Source organism: Crassostrea angulata, chromosome 9 (assembly GCF_025612915.1).
Source record: "Crassostrea angulata isolate pt1a10 chromosome 9, ASM2561291v2, whole genome shotgun sequence".
NCBI lineage: Eukaryota > Metazoa > Mollusca > Bivalvia > Ostreida > Ostreidae > Magallana > Magallana angulata.
The window spans coordinates 1,436,486-1,463,525 of NC_069119.1; the positions used below are offsets into that span (position 1 = coordinate 1,436,486).

General features: G+C 35.3%; 4 pseudogenes; all 4 read right to left on the minus strand.

Annotated features, from left to right (window-relative positions):
• Positions 1-201: 201 nt before the first annotated feature.
• On the minus strand, positions 202-3,662 carry LOC128163205 (uncharacterized; annotated as a pseudogene).
• A 12,471-nt stretch (positions 3,663-16,133) lies between these two features.
• LOC128162642 (uncharacterized) lies at positions 16,134-17,791 on the minus strand (annotated as a pseudogene).
• Positions 17,792-20,020: 2,229 nt separating this feature from the next.
• On the minus strand, positions 20,021-21,678 carry LOC128162644 (uncharacterized; annotated as a pseudogene).
• A 1,731-nt stretch (positions 21,679-23,409) lies between these two features.
• Positions 23,410-25,067, minus strand: LOC128162661 (uncharacterized; annotated as a pseudogene).
• Positions 25,068-27,040: the final 1,973 nt, after the last annotated feature.

Sequence of the window (27,040 nt, forward strand, 5' to 3'; positions counted from 1 at the left end):
GCAATCAAGTTCGAGCCATCAAGTGTCACCTGTATATCAAAACTTAGTCATTTAATATATGGATAATATTACCTGTACTGCAAGGGAAGAAATTTCATGGTCCAATCCCTTTCAATGAGAGCTTCATTTGGTTGCAAAAAGTCCAGAATTTTCTTCCTTGCTCTTTCTTGATTCATAGTCCTCATGATATGTTTCTTCCATTCAATACTAACAAAAAACAAAAATCAAATCTTAATAGATATAATAGATAAAATATATATTTTTGAAGCATCAAAATACAATAGCCCTTTATCTTATATATATGATTTACCTGTGATATGACATATTTTGCATCATCCTTTTCATCGGAATTGGGAAATTTAATGGTATCTATTGCCTCTTCAATAGTTTTCTGAGTTTCCGAAAGCATCTCACAATCATCACACTTTAGGTGACGAGAATGTACACATTTACTAGTGAAGTTCCTCTCCTTAGATGAAAGGCCAAATCTACAACAGTGGTCTGGGACCTCAGAGTCTGTACTGACATGCAGCTGAAAAAGAAATCATATTTCATTTCATTTACATATTTCATTAATGTATCTGTTACCAATCAATTGTAAAAGGAAAGCTATTATCATGTATCTATAATGTGTACACTAACTTCGAAAACCCTGGGAAATAATCTGAATAAATAATTAATCAAAGTTCCATGTAAATACTTACCGGTATGTAACTTCTACATTAACTACATGCATTTCAACAGAAATATGTACCTTGTAGTGCAGTTTTAAATACTGTTTCCCTCGAGTGAGTTTATCATTGACTTTGTCAGTCCAATCTTTTCCTTTCCCAGTTTGACCAATTGTCATCACTACTGTTTTTAAATTTTCAAAAGCCTGGCAGCCGTCTGCTGAAAAATTATCAATTCCTCTCATCAACTTTCTTACACTTGGTGCAATTGCTTCTAGTAGTCTTATGTAAGTTCTTTCTGATAAAGTTTCACAATAATCTGTTTCTTGACAATATTGCATATAAAGAGTTACTGTCCTAGTTCGTACACTGTTCAATATGATTTTGGGTACATGCAGAGTCTCTCCAGAAGAAATTTTATAAGTGCATTCACCGAAGGGTGCATCTGTCATAATCGCTGGGGACATAATGAAATCCAGGAAATGTTCCAATTGATCTTTTGAAACTTTTTCTCGCACTTGTTTTTTTTTTATCAGGAACAGGAGTTGCAACACCATATGCTGCAGCATGTTTACGTGCAGCGGAGTACTTGTAGCGAGTTAGCTCAGGAATATGTTTTTTCAAATCTATATAGCTGTTGTCTTGTACTTACAAACTAAGGATCTGCCTCTGAGCTCCCCAGCTTGCAATACTACTATATGCAGATGAAATAGAATCTAACATCTTATCTGTGTCTGGCACTGAATATAACATATTTTCAAGTTTTCCTTCCTGTTCAGGTACCAGAATTTCTAACACAGTATGCATGATCTGCTTTGCCTTTTTGATGTAATCGTGTTTTGTCCTCTCTGAAGCCAAGTCAAAGTCAACAACAAAGGTCTTTTTAATGGGGCTTATATCTACCGCTGCCAGAAAGTAATTCAGTTTTCAAGTCAGTTTTTCTTTTCTTTTTCTACCAGGACTCTCCTCAGAATCCTGCCACTCAGAATATTGTGACAATTCTGAAATGGTTTCCGACATTGATAATTCATCCTGTTCTCCACCATCCATATGCGCTTGTTCCTGAAAAAAGTAAAGACTTTAAATTACCAAGTTTAATGTCCATCGAGCAAACACTTCTCAAGAAATTGCCCATTGCAGTACCACATGCTATGTCATTTACACCTAGATAAATTCATGATATGTATATAAAAATCGTGCATATTTACGCAATTACAATTTGAACAACTTGAATCTTTATTGCACCAGATGCTGTCCTGCTAGCTCATGATAATGACCTAGTTAGTTTTTAGAATAAATTGTCTTATGGATATATTCTGCTGAGGTAACTTGCTTTAACATTTTCAAATATGCCACTTTAACTCAATGTATTCATTATTTAAAAAACAAAATGAGAGAAAAAGTTAACAAGCTAAAATACCCCACACCCCCTATTACTTGACAATGATACACATTATGAATGGCAAGATATGCATTATATCACCAAATAATTTGATAAAGGGCATAACTTGCAAAAAACGTCCTGCATATACTAGTATTTCTTTGTCTAATAAAAATAAAGTTCAAAAGGGCCGAAATTCCCAGAGAAATAAGGGAATCAGAATTTCCTGGTAACATGCACATCTGCATGTTGTGTCCTAAATGCTTACAAGGTTTCACTATATACCATGTGGTTCAAGAGAAAATACAAGACTGACGTACGGACTGACTGACAGAAAAGTCAAAAACATTAAACCCCTTCGTAACTTCATTGCATGGAGTATATTATGAGGTAAAAAATTTGAGTTCCTTAGTAAGCATATTTATAAGACACAAGGCATTAAAAATATTAGGGAAACCAAGTTCTTGGGATTCTTCATTGACAATGTATAGAAATTTTCATAAGTATATACTTATATATTTCTTAAAAACTCATGATCCGGAATTAAACTTTTCTTACTGTTTCGTAGAAAACAGTTACAGTAAAACTTAAAAGAATCAAACTGCAAATAGATGATAGGGGGTTAGTGGATAAAAACTATTTGCATAATTTGACAGATAAAACCAGAGGTGTTCCGTAACAAAGATTGAAACCTTTGACAGCATAATCAGCGGAATAAGCTTATTGAGTGAAATATCAAATATGGCCACCCACAGATGTTCATAATATGATTTAGTGTGGTCTTGCAACTTCTAAAAAGATTTCTTCTTATATATGTATGACTCAGCATGATCCCATATAAAGTAAAATTCTGATGTTTGGATTTTTTACCTGATCAGACTATTCACTCCCAGCACCTCCGTATGATATGTACCTTTCTCGGGATCGGGATCTATTTCTACAGAACACATATTCTGAGCCTGGAATGATGTAAAAGACAGGTTTCTAGCACTCAATTCACTTTAATACACACACACATATATAATAAAAAATAACAGAAATTAAGCTGATTCAAAATTCTTCAGGAGTTTTCTAAAGATCACTCCTGAAGATTACAATGAAACTGGTAGAGTTTTGAATGGGCTTTCTGTTATTTTTTATTATTTATTACTTGTGTGGATTAACTATACTCATTTTGTATTATATATATATATATATATATATATATATATATATATATATATATATATATATATATATATATATATATATATATATATATATCATGATTCCAGAAATGTGGTGTGGTGATTTCTTCCTACCCTAAAGAAATAGAACAAATAGAACACAATTTTTGATAATCACATAAAGATTTAATTTCAATGTATGCCATTCATTTAGCTTACAGTATTAAAATTGCTTGATTGATAGTTAAGTACAGCTATCCAGTAAAGTCATTCAATTGCTGAGTATGGTGTGATTATTTATATATTACATTTTGCTTTCATTAGTTAAATAAAATATTTATCAATTGTTGAAATCAACTGATTAGAGAATTACATGTATAATTAGTCTACATCCCAGTGCAATGTTATTACCATTATACCGGTACTCTCTTTTGAGGCCTCCATTCTCTTCAGCAGTTCTGTTCTACATTTGCCACACATTCCTAAAATATATTAATATTATTTTTATCATACATAAGGCATATAATAAATTCTCACCAAATTATGAATCATTACACAGACTTACATTAAACATGTTATATCTTTAATAGTTTCTAAGAAACTGAGGTACATGTAATACAAATGCATAAAAATTGTGGAGCTTCAACATACCTGAGCCTACAGGAATAAGGGTGTCATCATTTTCAAACAAAAATTTACTTTGTTTAGTGCTCAGAGAAGTATTTGTAAAGGCTTTATATGGTCTTTTACTGTCTTTTTTCTGACACTCTGCCTTCACCATGCAAAATGAAGAACGACGCCATTGTGTACCAAATTCTGCTCTATGTACAGGACAAATACTGACATTTGTCTCATCAAAAAAGCCCCCTCTAAGTCTAAGCAGATCTGCTTCGGTTTGAATGTTTTCTTTTGATAGGTTGTACTTTAACAGGTGATTCAAAATATTTCTTTGGCACTTAGAAACTGGTATAACTCTGTCATCTGATGTCCTGCCTTTTCCGCATATTTTACTGGATATGGGGTCTTTAAAGGAACATGGGAGATCCATACTTCTAAGTATTCTAAAAAAGAATAAAAAAGAGAATATAATTTTATCTAAAAGATGCCCAGGATAAAAAAAAGGTAAAAATAACAAACTGAGTGATCAATCTCTAAAAATGCATAACATAAACAATGACATAAATTTGAAACATAATTTTAAAATAGTGATACTGAAATTAAAATGATTTAAAAACTTCAACATAAAGTAACAATTTTTCTTTTTCAAATTTCAAAGCTTATCTAATATGAAAATTTTTATCTAGTATTTATTATTTATTTATCCCTTTTATCAAAAATATGTTTCTTAACTGTGTAAGCTAAATAACAAACATGAAATATATAATTCTAGGCAAAATAACAATGATATTTTTCGTTTTGGGGGTTATTAGTCCTACCCTTTGACCAAATTACAACCGTTGTGCAGAGGAATTATCAATTTTTGAAGATAACTGTAGATTTAGGGCTTCATGATTATTTAAGAAGTTAATCGGCACAGTTATTTACAAAATACAAGTTACCAATCAATTTCAGTATCAGCGCTAAACAGCTTAAAGCAATAAACATCCGTTAGAATTTCCAATGCAAAGTATAATGATCATCCGTATAATCGTATTTATAACCCTATGTAAACTGGCAGTGAGTATCTGATTATGTTTATTTTTCTCTACAGCGTTAACCCCTGCAGTCAAACCACCTTTTTAAATAGATAATTATCATTTGGGGCTAGTTCAATAGATCGTTAATTCAAAATAAAGGGCGTCTTCTACTTCTCTTCCTGGGGAAATTCTGGTGAAGTTACCGCTCACAAAGCAAGTTTACCCTGGTTGGTGCATTATGTATGCTCATTAATGAAAAAGAGTGAGCAAAATAAGCTCTGATCTTGCATCTTAATTATCAGCAAAACATGCTTACCAACTATGGACGCTTGATTGAGAAAAACATGAGCTAAATTGGGAATGGGTCCATTAAAATGACCTAAATAAGCCAGTAAAATCAATGAACCAAACACAGATTGGGAACTATAGATTATAAAAGCATTTTGTCAAAGATGGCGATCATCAATATAATCACAAAGTTTCTTTTACCCGTGTTGTCACTCTGATTTCGATTATCGTCTGGAACTCGTACATCATTATCTTCCTCTGATTTTAGAGAGCTCCTTCATCTTTCCCTTCAATTCTAGAGAGTTCGCATCAAGGGGGATAATCATTATGTGAAAAGCGTGAAACGGGCACGTAGTGTTTTGAGTTTTACAGGAAACTTATAAATTGTTTAACAGTTGTTATTCACTAAATCGGTAGTATAAATTTCTGTCTAAAAAAAGGCCTATAGAATGAATGTCAAAGCTGTTGCGGCTCAGAAAAAAAAGTATCGGAAAAGAAGTCTATAATGCTCAATTTTACATATCTTAATGGGTTTTTTTTTAAGAATAAGAAGAGAAGTATGTATTTTTTTAATTAAAAAAAATTGAACTGATTTACTTCTATAATTTCATCTTACTGTAGATTGTTTGGATATTGTATACCCATAGATATTTGTGAAAAGGTTGAAAATACAACATTTAAAGAATTCCATGATGACAGGTTGCGTTGCCATAGAAACAGAAGCGCATTTTTTGTAAATTTTGATTTTTTTTTTATAATTTACTATCACTGTACACAGAACTGTGAAAGTTTCGTTCCAATTCGTGATTTTTGTACTTTCCACAATCTTAAAGAAAAATTCGCAATGGTTACTGACAGCTTCTCTTAAATTTTAAGATTTTGATTCACTTAATAAAAATGTGTTGTTTTTCTTAAGCTAAAATTTAGATCTATAGAAATTCAGTATCTAACTCAAAAGCTTTCATACCTTACCACTTGGCAATCATTTTGTGTTTCAAATTGACAAATGCCAATGAAAAGACATCATTGGAACCCATTTAAATGTACATGCAAATTTTACATTTACATGTATATTTATATGTGATATGATAGAAAAAATTAAAAAATATAGGTCGTGTTTTGTGCTGCACAAAACAGGCGAAAGGGATTTTTGTACCCCACGAAAATAAATTAACGGGGGTGGGGGAAATAGGAATCACCTTGTCCGTCCGTACGTCTGTCTGTGCAAAATTCGTGTCCGGTCTATACCTTTCTGATGGAGAAAAATTATTATAAGTCCTTACTTTAGACAAATATTACTTTGACCTGACGGTGCATCATGACCTTGACCATAGGTCATTTGAACAATGTTAGGGTCACTGGCAGGAAAAATGCAAAATTTTTGTCCGGTCCACTTTGGAATTTTTTACTTTTCCTACAAAGATTTGCTTATGACCTGAGAATGTGTAATTATTTGTCATTGATTCATTTCAGGAGAATCATTGGGAGTTTCTATTTCATATAAAGATTCCTTATGACAGATAATGTGTCATGAATATTGATCCAGGGTCAGTTTCACAAGTTCAACGTCATATTAGAAATGCTTAATTCCTGTCTGTGTCATATCTTGTGTAAATGGAAATAAATAAAAGCTAAAGTTTGATATAAAGATTTATTGTGACCTGTAAATATACCCTGCCTTGTATGACTCACTATAAGAAAAAGAAGCGTCCATTGTTCTCTAAAAGAGAAATCCTTGAGTTTATTAATATTTTGTTCTTAACGGAGGTATCATTTGTGAGCTTGCTAACGGTACCTTTTAGATGATTCAGTGGTAACATCCCCCTCTCTTGCAACCAAAATATCCCCTAAATTAACGTTCAGAAAATTGATTTTGGGGGTTTCCCCCCACCACACACACACACACTTTTATCATAATTAAATTTTACTTTTAAAGTCATCCTAAAAGTGAAGAAAGTTTAACGAAGAACTTGCCTGGTATGACAAATCTTTGAAATCTCATTTTCTATTTTTTTAACTTACTATTATCATATTTATAATCCAGTCCTATTAAAACCATTTTCCTTCTCCTTACACTCGTCAGGGTCTGATTGACCTGAATCAATAACAGATCATCTTCACTTGACCTCCACATTTGCATACAATCTAAAAATACTCCTACTTACCAAAGGTATGCCTTTATCTGTTGAATGAGTGGTGCAACTTTTCAATACTCAGTCTAGAGGTTACATAGAGACCATGCATAATTAATTTGTTTGTCTCTATTTGGAGAGTTTGAATCTATTTTCTAAAGCTCTAATTGCTCAAAAGAAACGGTCGTTTAAAGATGACATTTTATCAATACAAGGTTTGTCAAGCTCTGACAAGTGTGAAGAGAAGGAGTTGGTTTTAATCAGACTGACAGAAGACCTACTCGTTGCTTTGCAACGAGGGTTCGGCTCTAGTTTTTAATAGACTATAATTAAAAGTTTTAAGTCAAAGGAAATTTGCTCTTGAGGTTAGAAGTTATGAAATAATGAAATACGACTAAATTATGTAATGCAGACGGTCGCCATAGAAATTATCAAAGTACTGCAAGTGTCGTCAGATTTCTTATTTCTTTGAAAGACCATGATAGTTCACTTGACTTACAGACTCTAATATAGCGACATATCTACCTCCCAAAAATAAATGCGCTTCTCAAAGTTACACTTAAGTCAGATAGATGTGCGTCATTGGGATTTTTTTTATTGCTAACTGTATCAAAATTGATTAAGGTGGAATAACACACCACAAAATGGTTGAACGCTGATTAAAACGACATTTCTCTCTCTCTCTCTCTCTCTCTCTCTCTTTCTCTCTCTCTCTCTCTCTCTCTCTCTCTCTCTCTCTCTCTCTCTCATCACCTAGCATTTCCTTTTCCGTGAGGGGGTTTTGGGTATTTGTGATGTCTTACATTAGCTAGCGAAAATGATTAAAAAAAACCCATGAAATGTTCTTTAAATTGTCTGCGGATGTTGTACTCCAATAATCTGTTTTCAGTATATACATTTCAAGAGGGGGGGGGGGGGGGGCTATATAGTCCTTATTAGTTTGCCAGTTATTCTGTCCCCACTTTGTTTTCACTTCGTTTTCCAGGTTATTTTCATTTGGCTCGGCAAATTAATATAAAACTTTCTGTGTAGCTCCATAACAATGCACTGTAGATAAATTATGAGTAGTTTTACTTTTGATAAACAGGTACATATCCGTACTTGATTTTTAATTTGACTCTTATAATCGAATTTAATATTCCAATAAATATAGGGTAGGAAAGAGTAGACGGGACTTTTTTGTGCACATCCTACTGTACCATTCATTCAACACAGGTATAAGCACTCATCGAGTTCGACTTGCTTTCCTTTTTTTCATCCACTGGATTTAAAGCTATTAATTTTTGAAAATATTTTGAATTTATGACCTAATTATATATAAATTAGAGCTGCGCTGGTTCATCTATTTACCTAAATAGACCAAAATATAACCAAATGAATCTAAAAATGTTGACAAAATTAGTTTTAAACGTACGACTCTTTTTCAATTCTAATCGGGTATGTCCTTTAGAAAAATCTTGAACCACACACATTTTAGCAAATAAAACGACAATTTTTTTATGGGGAGGGAGGTGGTGCCGGTAAAGGACATGTATTGCTTGTGGCAGTTGTGCTATACTCTCATTTGTTATAATAGGTAATACTACATATTGATATAAAATGAAAGTTTCCAATTACACTGTACATAGCTTCTATCATGCATTTTGACCCGTGCGATAGTTTAAAACAATTTTCAAAGCATTTAATGTAGTTCAACCGATCATTTTTGAAATTTAATTTTCTGGATCCCCGCCTAATACGTCCGCCTTCTTGTATATTAGAATTACATGTACGTTGACCATATGTACACATAAACTTAATCGGCTATGTTATGGGACGATAACATTTTTATCAATGATAATGATAAGAATATGTAACAAATATCAGCCTATTTGTGGGTTTTTCCCTGATTATTTGAGATAATTTGCCGCCATCTTTTATGCATTCCACACACCACTCACAGTTTCTTTATTTGGTGTTCTGTGTGTATGGCGACAAATTGGTAAATATGCATCACTCACCCCTTGTAGCTTCATCCTGACTACATTTTATCTGGCTAAGTGTAATGTAGTAGTATATTAAATACACACATCTTTGTTTGCAGTGCTTATTTGCATCTTTAGATCTTTACTTACAAAAAAGTAAACATTTTTATATGTAATTATTGTCAATTTTGGTGCGGTGGGGGGAGGGGGGGGGCGGAGTAGGAAACTACAGAGAAACTTAACTTGGCTGTGAAACGTATGCTTTTATTCTTTCTTGTTGATATATCAATGAATGAATTATAACAAAAAACATGTACCACAATTAATTTTGAAATATTCATGCACAATCATATTTTTAAAAAGTTTTACTGTTCTCTGCACAAGAAATCGGCAATGTGAACAAATTGGCACCCTACTATCCCTACCTTTAATTGTAGAGAGTAGGTATCCTTCTATATTGAAAACAATTCCAAAAGTAAGACTCCTAATAAGTTGTTTACTGAGGAAAAGGAAAAAAAAATTGTATATATTAATAATTCCGTATGATGTGATAATATCTCAATGATTTGTTTATAATCATAGTATTAGTGTATCACTGTATGCATACATAAAAACGATAAGTAATGCTTATATTTATTATAGTGAAACAGGACAGATTATTTATATTTAGATTATTTAGATACATGTACTAATCTTCATGCGAGGATCTAGAAAGGAGGGGGTGAGGGGATCTGGACCCCCTCCTCGGGAAAATTGGAGCTTATTAAATTTACATAGTAAAATTTTTTTAAATTGGCCTCGGACCCCCTACAGAAAAATTAGCTACCCTTATGAAGTTCTCTACCATAACCGCATTTTTACACAAAGGGGTGAATAAACCCGGGTTTTAAACTATTATTGGTGGTGAAATACCCCAGGGTTCAAACGCATCAGGTGGAAATGCACCAGGGCAAACAAAATCACTTAGATCCGCGAAGCACACTGCATTATTACTAGTCTACTTAGATATTCTGTGTAAAAGTAAATACAAATAATCATTTAGTTAGGTAGGGAGAAGTGAACATAGCATTTATTTGTAGGAAAGAGCATGTACGAATGATCTTTATTTAGAACAGTTTGATGTTGCTAGGATACAGGTTGCAGATCCCTGATTTGATTGGTTAATTTAGATATTGAATCTCGAATTTCGAATCTCGAATCTCGTATTTCGAATCTCGTATTTTGAATCTCGAATCTCGAATGACCCTTCTCGGCTTTCGTAGAATGAGGTTGTAATGCAACTTAATTTACTTACAAGGTTAGCTACAGCGAGTTGAATACTAATTTTAGGTGGGCAATGAATACTAAATATATTAAAATACAAGATAAATAGTTTCCAGAACTATAGGTGTAGAAGTGTAGGTGAGGAGGTAAAGGTGTATCGATGTACATACAATGTTAGACTGCACATATGGATTCCACAGACGATACCCATTGACAGTGTCAATGCGCAGTGTCAATACATCTATGCGCAGTATGAACTAGAAACTGACTAGCTTTATCACTTCTTTGAATTTCTCTAACACGGACTGTCTAATTCCTCCCAGAATTCCAATTTACGCAAGCGCAATTGAAGTTTTATTCAATTTAATTAGTCAACCCACTGACATTAAAATAAAGATTTTGCATATTATTGTATCGTCGAGAGAAGTAATATTCATTTCTGTAAATAAGGTTATTTAATTTCACGTCACATAGCGGTGTCTCTATGAAACAGCACCATCTGGTGTAAAATTTAGATGCTCACTTTTGCATAAATTCTCCTGCTGATTTTTGATAGTTGATTATTATTTTGAATGTCCAAGTCTACTCGTATCATTAAATAATATCAAACGACACACACTTCCCTATAGAAAAGTTCAGAGATGCCATCAATTTTAACTAATTACCAAATTTTTACAGACCGCAACAATTTCAAATTAAACTTGCACTTAGTGTTCAAAAATTTATAAAGATTTAAATACAGAAGTTATCCTAAAAAAAAGTTACGTGTTTTGTTGGCGGGTTCTTTTTTAAAAATACAATTCCTGACATGAAAAATGAATAAATGCCGTATATAACAATGCTTTCTACCCTTTGAACATTTAACTCGCCATTAGACATCTCATTGTTTAAAGAATTTTGTTGAACGATTACACAAACTGTGTTCGACATATAGTTGTCCTAAAACATTTTCTTCTTGTCTTTTTCAAAACACATTTTTATACAGGTTTTTGTAACAAAAGCAGAACTGAAAGTTTAGTCATTATAATCGTTTTACACCAAATCATATATATTTTCAACTTGCAGCAACAACAGGAAACCTGCTTTGCCACGAGCTCAAGTTTAAAGTATTTTCCTAAATCATTTCTTGCATGTATGTGAAAAATGATGCTTACCATGATGGAAGTTTTAAAATTTATAGCTCAAAATAAAACAATAATTAAAAATAGAAATAAGAATGACATGATTTTTTGACAGTGATCAATTTAGAAGTACATGTTTTGTAGGTGTTTGATACTTAAAGAATGAAAATCAAAGACAGTAACTATGCACACTGTTTAAATGACCCTAATGATTTTGTAGTTCTCTGATTAGAACGTGCTTCTGGTGTGCACTATCTATTTATAGATTCACGATGCAGTGTGTTATCAGTTTGGAGGTGTGCCATGCTTCCTTCAAAACTTAATTGTCGTCCTCGTGGATTTTCAACCAGGTCAATCCCAGTCCTAAAGTTGTAACTTTACATAAATTATGTTATACATGTATAACATATAATTAAAGAAAAAAATGCCTGTCATAATAACCACCTTGCAGAAGTCAATAGTGCAAAAACTAACAAAATTATACCGATAAAAACCAAAGCGTTTAGGCCACACCTTTCTCATAAATAAAGCGGGCAAACCGTTCACAAAGCGTGCAGCTGTTTTGAGCAAAACGTACCGTGCAAGAAGCGAGCTGTACTCTTCTACAAAGAAACCGTACCGTTCTAAAAGCGTACCGAACCGTGCACCTGGTGTAGTAACACGTTTCAGGGTCTGTACAGCGAGACATATAAAATCACAGAGATTGGCAACTGATCAAAATCTCGCGAAATATCGCGGTCCCTATTGTAGAGTATTTCCGGTTTAAATCAGTATACCATTACATACATCTGAATAAATCTTATTAACAAAACTTTCAAAATATTATATTTTCATAAGTTTGTGTCTTATAAATAATATGAAAAGAGGAATTTAAAGTAGCAGTTGGCTATCTGTTGTCCGAGATTTCACCAACTTTTTATAGGTGGCCAATATTTTTTCTATACTTTAAACTTAGTTTTTTATTTATTGTTTCTCAAACTTCTAAATCATTTGCCCTATGCACAATTTTCATAAAAACAATATACTCATAGTTTAAGACTAATAATTTACTAATATGTAGTTATCAAAGTAAGGTAAACAGAGCATGCTAATGGCGGAGTTGCCCATCTCTGTTATTTTTGTTTCTGAATACAGTAAGAAATCAAAGTACTGAAGTACTGACGGGAGTTGATTTTATAGATTGTTATCTAAAGTATTTGAATTACGCACATATGAATCCTAAAAGAATTTCTTGAAAATCCAATATCAATCATGTTGTGTAATATTCAAAGAATTATTCCATCAAACTATGTATTAGTTATGGAAATATTTATGAGAAATTGTATGGATCCAAGCAAAATTGAACTCTACTCTCGTACAACCAGACTCTCAGCTGTATCCGTTAATCTCCGACAAGCAAGAGAGACTTTATGCTTGTCGGAGATTTACGGAGAAACGTCTGGTTGAACGAGACTATATTAAACTCTGGCGTAAGAATACATAAAATGTACGACTTCAAAAAATATCTAAATTGTTCGTACCATTTAAAGTCTAACTATTTACAAGGTATCTATAAATAAGTTTCCTTGAAGAACAATGCTTAAGAACTCATTACATCGAATTTATTGATTAGAACTAAACGTTGGCAGCGGTGTTAATTTGTGCTTAGGTCCAAACACTGTTTCACTTTCGGTTTGCCTGAGTAACTGCATAGGAGAGTTGATTAAAATCAACTCCCAAAAAAAGGTAGTCATAACATTAAAGAACGCTCTGGAAATCTGCCTGTATTCAAAGTTGTAAGTCAAATTGACATGATAATGAATTTTGCAGTTATATATTATGAATGAGGTCGTATTAAGTGACAATTCAAAACCCATTAAATCACTCTTTACTGAGATATGCATGTCACGGTTAGAATTTTTTTTTTAAATATTGTCATTGTGTAACGCAAAGTGTACACTACATTAAACTCTACAGAAATGCTGCAGGACGTCTTCTATTGATCACTCGATAAACTTAGTTTATCAACTTATTGCATCTCCTAACTACTTGTAGATTGTAATCAGGGAAATTGGATATAAACTTGTAATTTAACGTTTTTATTTTTTGTTATTTAGATCCTGCATGTCAAGATATCAACACAAAATACCAATGCTACGTTATGGATCCTTCTTGTCCACGTCATTCCAACTACGAACCAACAGTCAACTATGATACCATCATTTATGCATGTGCCATTCCCATCACCATCTTTGTAATTGGTGCCTTATATGGTATCTTCAAAAGACTTATACAAGGTATTGATCAAATAATAAGGTTTTTTTTTTTTACCAAATTAAATTCAAGTTTTTTTTACCAAGTTAAATTCAGTAGGAATCTCGTTTTTGCGGCGTAACAATTGTTCATATTCAATTTTGTACATTTAAAAAATCAATAAAGCAATGAATACTATCTGTAGCGGTCTTGTGATGAACTATCAATTTTAAAGATATCAATTTTAATTAAAAATGTAAAGAACAAACGATTACAAAGAAGTTAAGAACATACTTTTTTTTGTTTATCCAATTTGCCATATGTAAAAAACTGACTTTGATTTATAATAAATTCATATATATATATATATATATATATATATATATATATATATATATATATATATATATATATATATATATATATATATATATATATATATATATATATGCACGCACACGCACACACCGATTAGGTTTTCCCCTAAAATATCACTACAATCAATGTAATTAATTTCTTATAGTTCAAAACTCAAAATTGTTGTAGTTTCTCCGTATAAGAAAATTCATTAATAGAGAGGTTGAGATTTCAAACGTGTACGGTGTACGTGTGCGTAAACTAGGGGAATCACCTAAATTCTTCGGGTATTATGTCATCAGTTTTTGTAGCGACATGGTTTCTATACGTTCTCTAGGCTTGTAGAGTGACGTCTTCATGTAAGTACTAACGTGTAGCTGTTAACCACAAGTAAAATCTTATTAATAATTGAATGTATTCTTGTAATACATTTTATAGATTTTTAAACTTCATTTGCATGAATATTGATAAGAAATTTACCATTTATTTGGAAATAAATAAAACAATTCATGTCACAAAACTGCATCGATTTATGAACACGTTTATATCCTACAAGTTAAGAAATCTCAACTCATAAATTACAAAAACGTGTACGTGAACGTGTAGTTTTAACAAACATACGCATACCCGTGCACGTTTTAAATCTCAAACTCTCTAATATATCCAAGATTTTGCATCCAGAAACTTATTGAAAAAATAATGAACGAAAGTAAAAACAATGTATTTTAGATATATGCATAATCATCCATTCAAGTTAAACTAGATCTTTACCTTTGTACGCAAATTTAATCCAGTAAGATAAACAAATTAATTATAAGCATATAGTTGGATCTCAAATATGTATACATAATATCTCTACAGATCAACGAAAAAAATTAACTTTGTGTTAACTAATATACATTTTAATTACATTATTAGAACCAATACATGACTTCGTCTATAAAGATAAACAATGGCAGGTATTTCACCAGCTTTTAGAGACATCTAGTTAGAATAGAAGTAAACAATTAATACGTTTTCTTCCTTTTGTCAGCAATGCTGGAATTCAAGAATGGGAACCATGTGACCAGGTTGACTAAAAATATACATGTATCATCAAAGTATGTTATAATTGAGATAACTTCTATTTTCAGAGCGACAACAAGCGGAAAATTTAAGCGATGAAATGACGTCCTTGCATACGGGTAAGAACTATAAATCTTGTTAATACATGTATAAATTATATATCATGATCCTCGGGGGTAAGGTGGGGCTCATTGGATGGGGTGGGGTAGGTGGTTGTCGAACCTTTACATAGGAATAGATAGAGTAAATTCTTTAACAACTGTCTTTTCAAATATGAAATGACCAGAATAGTCGCAACTTGTTTGTTCAAATCATGATCCCCGGGGGTAGGGTTGTGCCACAATTTGGGGGTGGGGGGTTCAAACTTTTACATAGGAATAGAGAGATCGTTTAACAATTACCTTTTCAAAAACTAAATGGCTAGTATAGTTGTTACTTGTGTAGAAGTATTCTCAGGATAAATTCAAGTGTTTTTTTTTCAAAACATGGTACCGGGGTGGGGAGGGGGGGGGGGTAAGGTTGGGCCACAATGTAGAAATAGATAAGACTAAAATGAAAGCATTTTGACTAATTATTGCTTATCAATTGCTAATGTCGTGAGATGAGTGAATACTGTCAATATCTTAGAATACACAGGTCAAACTAAGACTTCGGAGAGGAGTCTGGTCTGTTCCATGTACATGTGGTCAGGGTCTGTATATCTATCTGTATTACTAGCACCCCGAACCCGATGAATAGTAAGATAATAGAAAGGGTACTTGTACCACACAAATGCATAAATTTGATTGACATAAAAACAGAAATATTGACGATTCCTAAAGATAAACAAATTACAAAATGAAATGCATATAAAACATTTGCAAAACACATTAACATTTCTTCATTTCTGAAAAGTTATAGTCTGCACAGGGAAATAGTGATTAAAAAAACGAAAAAAAAACAAAACAATTAATGTTAATAAAGGCGGGCCGCATTCATGGAAGTAGACCTGAGAACATCCTCGATGGACAGGGCCTTCAGCTTTGCCACTTCACGAGCAACATCAACTGTCTCCGCTGGACTTGCGGCTAGGTATGGGCTATCTGTCTCCAATATCATTCGTTCAAGAGGGATGTACCGAGCGGCATTCTGAACTGACCTGTCTGTTTAGATTTTAGGAGAAATCCCAAACAGTACAGACGGCAAACTCTCCATCTATTCCTCTGCCTCAGAAACTGAGCCGGTGAAACAGTGACGATGAAACAGATGTCCCTCCATGTCCAACATCCTGATTGCTTGTAGCAGATGTTTAGCCGCCTCTCCAGTCCCGGAGTTCCTGCAATGTAACACAACAGCCTTGTTGGTCTCCATGGCCAACACCAACTCGGAGAGAAGGTCCATTTGGCTATGGAGTAATGCCCTCCTACACGTTGGCCGGGAACACGGGTGCTGACAATCACAAGTAGTGGTCATGTCAATTCCAATCTTTCCAACTGCTATGCATTCTGGTAGGGCTACAAGTCTTCGGAGTTCTGACAACATATCAAGCGATGTTCGGCTGGAAAGATGGGGGTGTATTACAAAGGTTACACGAACCTGCTTGTTCTTGCTGACTTGACTCTCCAACAGTGACTAGTGTTTGGGAAACACATAATTGGCCACGGCATACAACAGCTGAAACTGGCCCAGTTTAGCTGGGGATGAAAAAACCTCCGAACACTCCGAGATGATTCCCCTTGCAAACGTCTGGTCAAGGTGAAAATGGGAATCGACCACTACTGCAAGATTGTTCAAGCCACCACAAGACTGTCTCGAAGTCCGGAATAAATTGTGCTTCTCTGGAGACAGCTGTCGAAGGACAGTACAAAGCACCTGCCAATGGGTGATGCAAATCACGTGATTGGGCGGTGAAGTTTGAAACTGGCTGGGAACATGGTTGCTGTATTGCCTTGCATAAAATGACATTAGTCTAATTTCGGTGTCAGTGAAGTGCCCAACTGTTGGGTATAATTGATGTGCAACAACACAATTTAGCAACTGCTCTAGAGTGTCTACTCCTACCCACTTTCCCAGGAGATGCAACGACCCATTAACCAATTCACACCAATTGTGAAAATGCTGGTCTCCCATTTGCCCTACTAGAGAGAGCGTATGAGAAGCACCAGAGTCACATTGGTTACAATTGCCGCCCCAGAACGGTGGGAGATGAACCCTGAAGACATGACGCTTGACTTGACCACTCAGGCTTATCTGACACAAAGGACAGTGGTAGGCAGCTCCCTCCTGTCTTGTTGGCAAGGGTTTATCTAACACAGCTTCCTTCGTCTGGTCGGCACAAAGCTGGTTCACGGGTTCTTTGGGATCCTCTACCTCGTCTGATGAGCAACGAACCTCGTCCAGAATCATCAGATCCATCGAGCAGAGGCTGCTCGTGCTCGTTGATGCGGGCTCACCATGGCTGCTCTGGGATGGTGTTAACTCCTCGTTATTGTCTGGGACAAACTTGCTCTCATCTAATTCCCCATCAGAATGCATCCTGTAAAATGAATTTATGAAAATGGCAAAAAATAACAGCTATAAATGAATGTAAAATCAGTCAAAGTATGCATAAAAAAATCACCTAAATTCTTCGCGTATTATGTCATCAGTTTTTGTAGCGACTTGGTTTCTATACGTTCTCTAGGCTTGTAGAGTGACGTCTACATGTAAGTACTAACGTGTAGCTGTTAACCACAAGTAAAATCTTATTAATAATTGAATGTATTCTTGTAATACATTATATAGATTTTTAAACTTCATTTGCATGAATATTGATAAGAAATTTACCATTTATTTGGAAATAAATAAAACAATTCATGTCACAAAAATGCATCGATTTATGAACACGTTTATATCCTACAAGTTAAGAAATCTCAACTCATAAATTACAAAAACGTGTACGTGAACGTGTAGTTTTAACAAACATACGCATACCCGTGCACGTTTTAAATCTCAAACTCTCTAATATATCCAAGATTTTGCATCCAGAAACTTATTGAAAAAATAATGAACGAAAGTAAAAACAATGTATTTTAGATATATGCATAATCATCCATTCAAGTTAAACTAGATCTTTACCTTTGTACGCAAATTTAATCCAGTAAGATAAACAAATTAATTATAAGCATATAGTTGGATCTCAAATATGTATACATAATATCTCTACAGATCAACGAAAAAAATTAACTTTGTGTTAACTAATATACATTTTAATTATATTATTAGAACCAATACATGACTTCGTCTATAAAGATAAACAATGGCAGGTATTTCACCAGCTTTTAGAGACATCTAGTTAGAATAGAAGTAAACAATTAATACGTTTTCTTCCTTTTGTCAGCAATGCTGGAATTCAAGAATGGGAACCATGTGACCAGGTTGACTAAAAATATACATGTATCATCAAAGTATGTTATAATTGAGATAACTTCTATTTTCAGAGCGACAACAAGCGGAAAATTTAAGCGATGAAATGACGTCCTTGCATACGGGTAAGAACTATAAATCTTGTTAATACATGTATAAATTATATATCATGATCCTCGGGGGTAAGGTGGGGCTCATTGGATGGGGTGGGGTACAGTAAAATCAAGCATATCTTTTACAACATACACCATAGCATAGCATAGCATTGAAATCTCATAGCATAGCATTGGAATCTCATAGCATAGCATTGGAATCTCATACCATAGCATACAATCTCATAGAATCGCATTCGTCATAGCATACCATAGCATACCATAGCATAGCATACAACATTATTTTAACTCGGTTTTAAATGTTTTTATTTGAAAAAAATAAATGTTTACATGATAGATTTGTGGTAAACTTTGGCTTCTTATTTTTTCACTTCGAAATGTGTGGAACTCTTCTGTGTATGGAGGCGTTTTTGTTCAAATCTCATAGCATACCATAGCATAGCATAGCATACCATATCATTAAGCATTTGATTTTAATTTCTCATAGCATAGGATACAAATCTCATAGCATATCATACAAATCTCATAGCATATCATTGAAATCGCATACCATAGCATAGCATTAAATTGTAAAAGATATGCATGAAACCACTGTAGGTGGTTGTCGAACCTTTACATAGGAATAGATAGAGTGAATTCTTTAACAACTGTCTTTTCAAATATGAAATGACCAGAATAGTCGCAACTTGTTTGTTCAAATCATGATCCCCGGGGGTAGGGTTGTGCCACAATTTGGGGGTGGGGGGTTCAAACTTTTACATAGGAATAGAGAGATCGTTTAACAATTACCTTTTCAAAAACTAAATGGCTAGTATAGTTGTTACTTGTGTAGAAGTATTCTCAGGATAAATTCAAGTGTTTTTTTTTCAAAACATGGTACCGGGGTGGGGAGGGGGGGGGGGGGTAAGGTTGGGCCACAATGTAGAAATAGATAAGACTAAAATGAAAGCATTTTGACTAATTATTGCTTATCAATTGCTAATGTCGTGAGATGAGTGAATACTGTCAATATCTTAGAATACACAGGTCAAACTAAGACTTCGGAGAGGAGTCTGGTCTGTTCCATGTACATGTGGTCAGGGTCTGTATATCTATCTGTATTACTAGCACCCCGAACCCGATGAATAGTAAGATAATAGAAAGGGTACTTGTACCACACAAATGCATAAATTTGATTGACATAAAAACAGAAATATTGACGATTCCTAAAGATAAACAAATTACAAAATGAAATGCATATAAAACATTTGCAAAACACATTAACATTTCTTCATTTCTGAAAAGTTATAGTCTGCACAGGGAAATAGTGATTAAAAAAACGAAAAAAAAACAAAACAATTAATGTTAATAAAGGCGGGCCGCATTCATGGAAGTAGACCTGAGAACATCCTCGATGGACAGGGCCTTCAGCTTTGCCACTTCACGAGCAACATCAACTGTCTCCGCTGGACTTGCGGCTAGGTATGGGCTATCTGTCTCCAATATCATTCGTTCAAGAGGGATGTACCGAGCGGCATTCTGAACTGACCTGTCTGTTTAGATTTTAGGAGAAATCCCAAACAGTACAGACGGCAAACTCTCCATCTATTCCTCTGCCTCAGAAACTGAGCCGGTGAAACAGTGACGATGAAACAGATGTCCCTCCATGTCCAACATCCTGATTGCTTGTAGCAGATGTTTAGCCGCCTCTCCAGTCCCGGAGTTCCTGCAATGTAACACAACAGCCTTGTTGGTCTCCATGGCCAACACCAACTCGGAGAGAAGGTCCATTTGGCTATGGAATAATGCCCTCCTACACGTTGGCCGGGAACACGGGTGCTGACAATCACAAGTAGTGGTCATGTCAATTCCAATCTTTCCAACTGCTATGCATTCTGGTAGGGCTACAAGTCTTCGGAGTTCTGACAACATATCAAGCGATGTTCGGCTGGAAAGATGGGGGTGTATTACAAAGGTTACACGAACCTGCTTGTTCTTGCTGACTTGACTCTCCAACAGTGACTAGTGTTTGGGAAACACATAATTGGCCACGGCATACAACAGCTGAAACTGGCCCAGTTTAGCTGGGGATGAAAAAACCTCCGAACACTCCGAGATGATTCCCCTTGCAAACGTCTGGTCAAGGTGAAAATGGGAATCGACCACTACTGCAAGATTGTTCAAGCCACCACAAGACTGTCTCGAAGTCCGGAATAAATTGTGCTTCTCTGGAGACAGCTGTCGAAGGACAGTACAAAGCACCTGCCAATGGGTGATGCAAATCACGTGATTGGGCGGTGAAGTTTGAAACTGGCTGGGAACATGGTTGCTGTATTGCCTTGCATAAAATGACATTAGTCTAATTTCGGTGTCAGTGAAGTGCCCAACTGTTGGGTATAATTGATGTGCAACAACACAATTTAGCAACTGCTCTAGAGTGTCTACTCCTACCCACTTTCCCAGGAGATGCAACGACCCATTAACCAATTCACACCAATTGTGAAAATGCTGGTCTCCCATTTGCCCTACTAGAGAGAGCGTATGAGAAGCACCAGAGTCACATTGGTTACAATTGCCGCCCCAGAACGGTGGGAGATGAACCCTGAAGACATGACGCTTGACTTGACCACTCAGGCTTATCTGACACAAAGGACAGTGGTAGGCAGCTCCCTCCTGTCTTGTTGGCAAGGGTTTATCTAACACAGCTTCCTTCGTCTGGTCGGCACAAAGCTGGTTCACGGGTTCTTTGGGATCCTCTACCTCGTCTGATGAGCAACGAACCTCGTCCAGAATCATCAGATCCATCGAGCAGAGGCTGCTCGTGCTCGTTGATGCGGGCTCACCATGGCTGCTCTGGGATGGTGTTAACTCCTCGTTATTGTCTGGGACAAACTTGCTCTCATCTAATTCCCCATCAGAATGCATCCTGTAAAATGAATTTATGAAAATGGCAAAAAATAACAGCTATAAATGAATGTAAAATCAGTCAAAGTATGCATAAAAAAATCACCTAAATTCTTCGCGTATTATGTCATCAGTTTTTGTAGCGACTTGGTTTCTATACGTTCTCTAGGCTTGTAGAGTGACGTCTACATGTAAGTACTAACGTGTAGCTGTTAACCACAAGTAAAATCTTATTAATAATTGAATGTATTCTTGTAATACATTATATAGATTTTTAAACTTCATTTGCATGAATATTGATAAGAAATTTACCATTTATTTGGAAATAAATAAAACAATTCATGTCACAAAAATGCATCGATTTATGAACACGTTTATATCCTACAAGTTAAGAAATCTCAACTCATAAATTACAAAAACGTGTACGTGAACGTGTAGTTTTAACAAACATACGCATACCCGTGCACGTTTTAAATCTCAAACTCTCTAATATATCCAAGATTTTGCATCCAGAAACTTATTGAAAAAATAATGAACGAAAGTAAAAACAATGTATTTTAGATATATGCATAATCATCCATTCAAGTTAAACTAGATCTTTACCTTTGTACGCAAATTTAATCCAGTAAGATAAACAAATTAATTATAAGCATATAGTTGGATCTCAAATATGTATACATAATATCTCTACAGATCAACGAAAAAAATTAACTTTGTGTTAACTAATATACATTTTAATTATATTATTAGAACCAATACATGACTTCGTCTATAAAGATAAACAATGGCAGGTATTTCACCAGCTTTTAGAGACATCTAGTTAGAATAGAAGTAAACAATTAATACGTTTTCTTCCTTTTGTCAGCAATGCTGGAATTCAAGAATGGGAACCATGTGACCAGGTTGACTAAAAATATACATGTATCATCAAAGTATGTTATAATTGAGATAACTTCTATTTTCAGAGCGACAACAAGCGGAAAATTTAAGCGATGAAATGACGTCCTTGCATACGGGTAAGAACTATAAATCTTGTTAATACATGTATAAATTATATATCATGATCCTCGGGGGTAAGGTGGGGCTCATTGGATGGGGTGGGGTAGGTGGTTGTCGAACCTTTACATAGGAATAGATAGAGTAAATTCTTTAACAACTGTCTTTTCAAATATGAAATGACCAGAATAGTCGCAACTTGTTTGTTCAAATCATGATCCCCGAGGGTAGGGTTGTGCCACAATTTGGGGGTGGGGGGTTCAAACTTTTACATAGGAATAGAGAGATCGTTTAACAATTACCTTTTCAAAAACTAAATGGCTAGTATAGTTGTTACTTGTGTAGAAGTATTCTCAGGATAAATTCAAGTGTTTTTTTTTCAAAACATGGTACCGGGGTGGGGAGGGGGGGGGGTAAGGTTGGGCCACAATGTAGAAATAGATAAGACTAAAATGAAAGCATTTTGACTAATTATTGCTTATCAATTGCTAATGTCGTGAGATGAGTGAATACTGTCAATATCTTAGAATACACAGGTCAAACTAAGACTTCGGAGAGGAGTCTGGTCTGTTCCATGTACATGTGGTCAGGGTCTGTATATCTATCTGTATTACTAGCACCCCGAACCCGATGAATAGTAAGATAATAGAAAGGGTACTTGTACCACACAAATGCATAAATTTGATTGACATAAAAACAGAAATATTGACGATTCCTAAAGATAAACAAATTACAAAATGAAATGCATATAAAACATTTGCAAAACACATTAACATTTCTTCATTTCTGAAAAGTTATAGTCTGCACAGGGAAATAGTGATTAAAAAAACGAAAAAAAAACAAAACAATTAATGTTAATAAAGGCGGGCCGCATTCATGGAAGTAGACCTGAGAACATCCTCGATGGACAGGGCCTTCAGCTTTGCCACTTCACGAGCAACATCAACTGTCTCCGCTGGACTTGCGGCTAGGTATGGGCTATCTGTCTCCAATATCATTCGTTCAAGAGGGATGTACCGAGCGGCATTCTGAACTGACCTGTCTGTTTAGATTTTAGGAGAAATCCCAAACAGTACAGACGGCAAACTCTCCATCTATTCCTCTGCCTCAGAAACTGAGCCGGTGAAACAGTGACGATGAAACAGATGTCCCTCCATGTCCAACATCCTGATTGCTTGTAGCAGATGTTTAGCCGCCTCTCCAGTCCCGGAGTTCCTGCAATGTAACACAACAGCCTTGTTGGTCTCCATGGCCAACACCAACTCGGAGAGAAGGTCCATTTGGCTATGGAGTAATGCCCTCCTACACGTTGGCCGGGAACACGGGTGCTGACAATCACAAGTAGTGGTCATGTCAATTCCAATCTTTCCAACTGCTATGCATTCTGGTAGGGCTACAAGTCTTCGGAGTTCTGACAACATATCAAGCGATGTTCGGCTGGAAAGATGGGGGTGTATTACAAAGGTTACACGAACCTGCTTGTTCTTGCTGACTTGACTCTCCAACAGTGACTAGTGTTTGGGAAACACATAATTGGCCACGGCATACAACAGCTGAAACTGGCCCAGTTTAGCTGGGGATGAAAAAACCTCCGAACACTCCGAGATGATTCCCCTTGCAAACGTCTGGTCAAGGTGAAAATGGGAATCGACCACTACTGCAAGATTGTTCAAGCCACCACAAGACTGTCTCGAAGTCCGGAATAAATTGTGCTTCTCTGGAGACAGCTGTCGAAGGACAGTACAAAGCACCTGCCAATGGGTGATGCAAATCACGTGATTGGGCGGTGAAGTTTGAAACTGGCTGGGAACATGGTTGCTGTATTGCCTTGCATAAAATGACATTAGTCTAATTTCGGTGTCAGTGAAGTGCCCAACTGTTGGGTATAATTGATGTGCAACAACACAATTTAGCAACTGCTCTAGAGTGTCTACTCCTACCCACTTTCCCAGGAGATGCAACGACCCATTAACCAATTCACACCAATTGTGAAAATGCTGGTCTCCCATTTGCCCTACTAGAGAGAGCGTATGAGAAGCACCAGAGTCACATTGGTTACAATTGCCGCCCCAGAACGGTGGGAGATGAACCCTGAAGACATGACGCTTGACTTGACCACTCAGGCTTATCTGACACAAAGGACAGTGGTAGGCAGCTCCCTCCTGTCTTGTTGGCAAGGGTTTATCTAACACAGCTTCCTTCGTCTGGTCGGCACAAAGCTGGTTCACGGGTTCTTTGGGATCCTCTACCTCGTCTGATGAGCAACGAACCTCGTCCAGAATCATCAGATCCATCGAGCAGAGGCTGCTCGTGCTCGTTGATGCGGGCTCACCATGGCTGCTCTGGGATGGTGTTAACTCCTCGTTATTGTCTGGGACAAACTTGCTCTCATCTAATTCCCCATCAGAATGCATCCTGTAAAATGAATTTATGAAAATGGCAAAAAATAACAGCTATAAATGAATGTAAAATCAGTCAAAGTATGCATAAAAAAATCACCTAAATTCTTCGCGTATTATGTCATCAGTTTTTGTAGCGACTTGGTTTCTATACGTTCTCTAGGCTTGTAGAGTGACGTCTACATGTAAGTACTAACGTGTAGCTGTTAACCACAAGTAAAATCTTATTAATAATTGAATGTATTCTTGTAATACATTATATAGATTTTTAAACTTCATTTGCATGAATATTGATAAGAAATTTACCATTTATTTGGAAATAAATAAAACAATTCATGTCACAAAAATGCATCGATTTATGAACACGTTTATATCCTACAAGTTAAGAAATCTCAACTCATAAATTACAAAAACGTGTACGTGAACGTGTAGTTTTAACAAACATACGCATACCCGTGCACGTTTTAAATCTCAAACTCTCTAATATATCCAAGATTTTGCATCCAGAAACTTATTGAAAAAATAATGAACGAAAGTAAAAACAATGTATTTTAGATATATGCATAATCATCCATTCAAGTTAAACTAGATCTTTACCTTTGTACGCAAATTTAATCCAGTAAGATAAACAAATTAATTATAAGCATATAGTTGGATCTCAAATATGTATACATAATATCTCTACAGATCAACGAAAAAAATTAACTTTGTGTTAACTTATATACATTTTAATTATATTATTAGAACCAATAAATGGTATTTACAAATACGTAAGACTAAAATAACAAGGGGCTCACCACGGGATATGTGGTTGAGTTAAAATACGAAACTAAATATATACAATGATGAATTTTAATGTGACATTTACCTCCCTTTTTAGAGAAGAACGAAGTACTGGAAAACCCATTAAAATTTAAAATACTGAAAGTAAACAAATTTACATGAAACGACTTAGGTAGTCTGCACCCACATTGTCTTTACCTTTAATTGCATGTATAGTAAACCTGTAAGGTTGCAAACTAAGCGCCAAGCGCATAAGTCTAGGGTTAGTGACCTTAGCCTTATTTAAGTACACAAGTGGGCTATGATCTGTCTCTAAAATGAACTCATGTCCATACAAATACTTGTGGAATTTCTGAATTGCCCATACAAATGCCAAGCACTCTTTCTCAACAGTTGCATACTTGCACTCACTCTCTCTTAGCTTTCTACTAGCATAAGCAATTAGGAGTTTCTGACCAAGTTCTTCTTGTAAAAGAACTGCACCTAGACCTCTGTCTGAAGCGTCCGTCTGTAAAATGAAAGTCTCCTTGATATCAGGAAGTTTCAATATGGGACACTTAGTAAGTGAAGCTTTTAACGTCTGAAATGCTAAATTGTGAGCATCTTCCCATTTCAACTTAGTGGGTAAACCTTTTTTGGTCAAGTCAGTCAATGGTGACGCGATTTGAGCAAAATTTGGCACAAATTTCCGGTAAAACCCAACTAAACCAAGGAATGACCTTAACTGTTTTTTCGTAACAGGGATAGGGGCATTACATATAGCTTCAACCTTGTCAAAGTCTGGCTTCAACTCCTCATTACCCACTACATGTCCGAGACAGTCAATATTTGAATAGGCCAGTGAACATTTACCTGGTTTTGCTGTCAGATCTGCTGTCCGCAATCGCTGAAAAAGGTCATCTAATACAACAAAATGATGATCTAGAGACTTTGTGTACACCAAAATGTCATCTATGAAATTGTCTACATTCTCCATTCCATGCAAGACTTTGCGCATTAATCTTGAAAATGTGGCCGGAGCCGTAACTAACCCAAAGGGCATGACCCTGAACTGAAACAAACCCTTACCTGTTCTAAAGGCTGTTTTTGGTTTTGAATCATCTGTTAACTTAACCTGCCAGTACCCTTTTGATAGATCAATTTTTGAAAAGAATTTATGTCCTGCAAGTTTGGAAAACATTTCATCAGCATCTGGAATTGGCTCT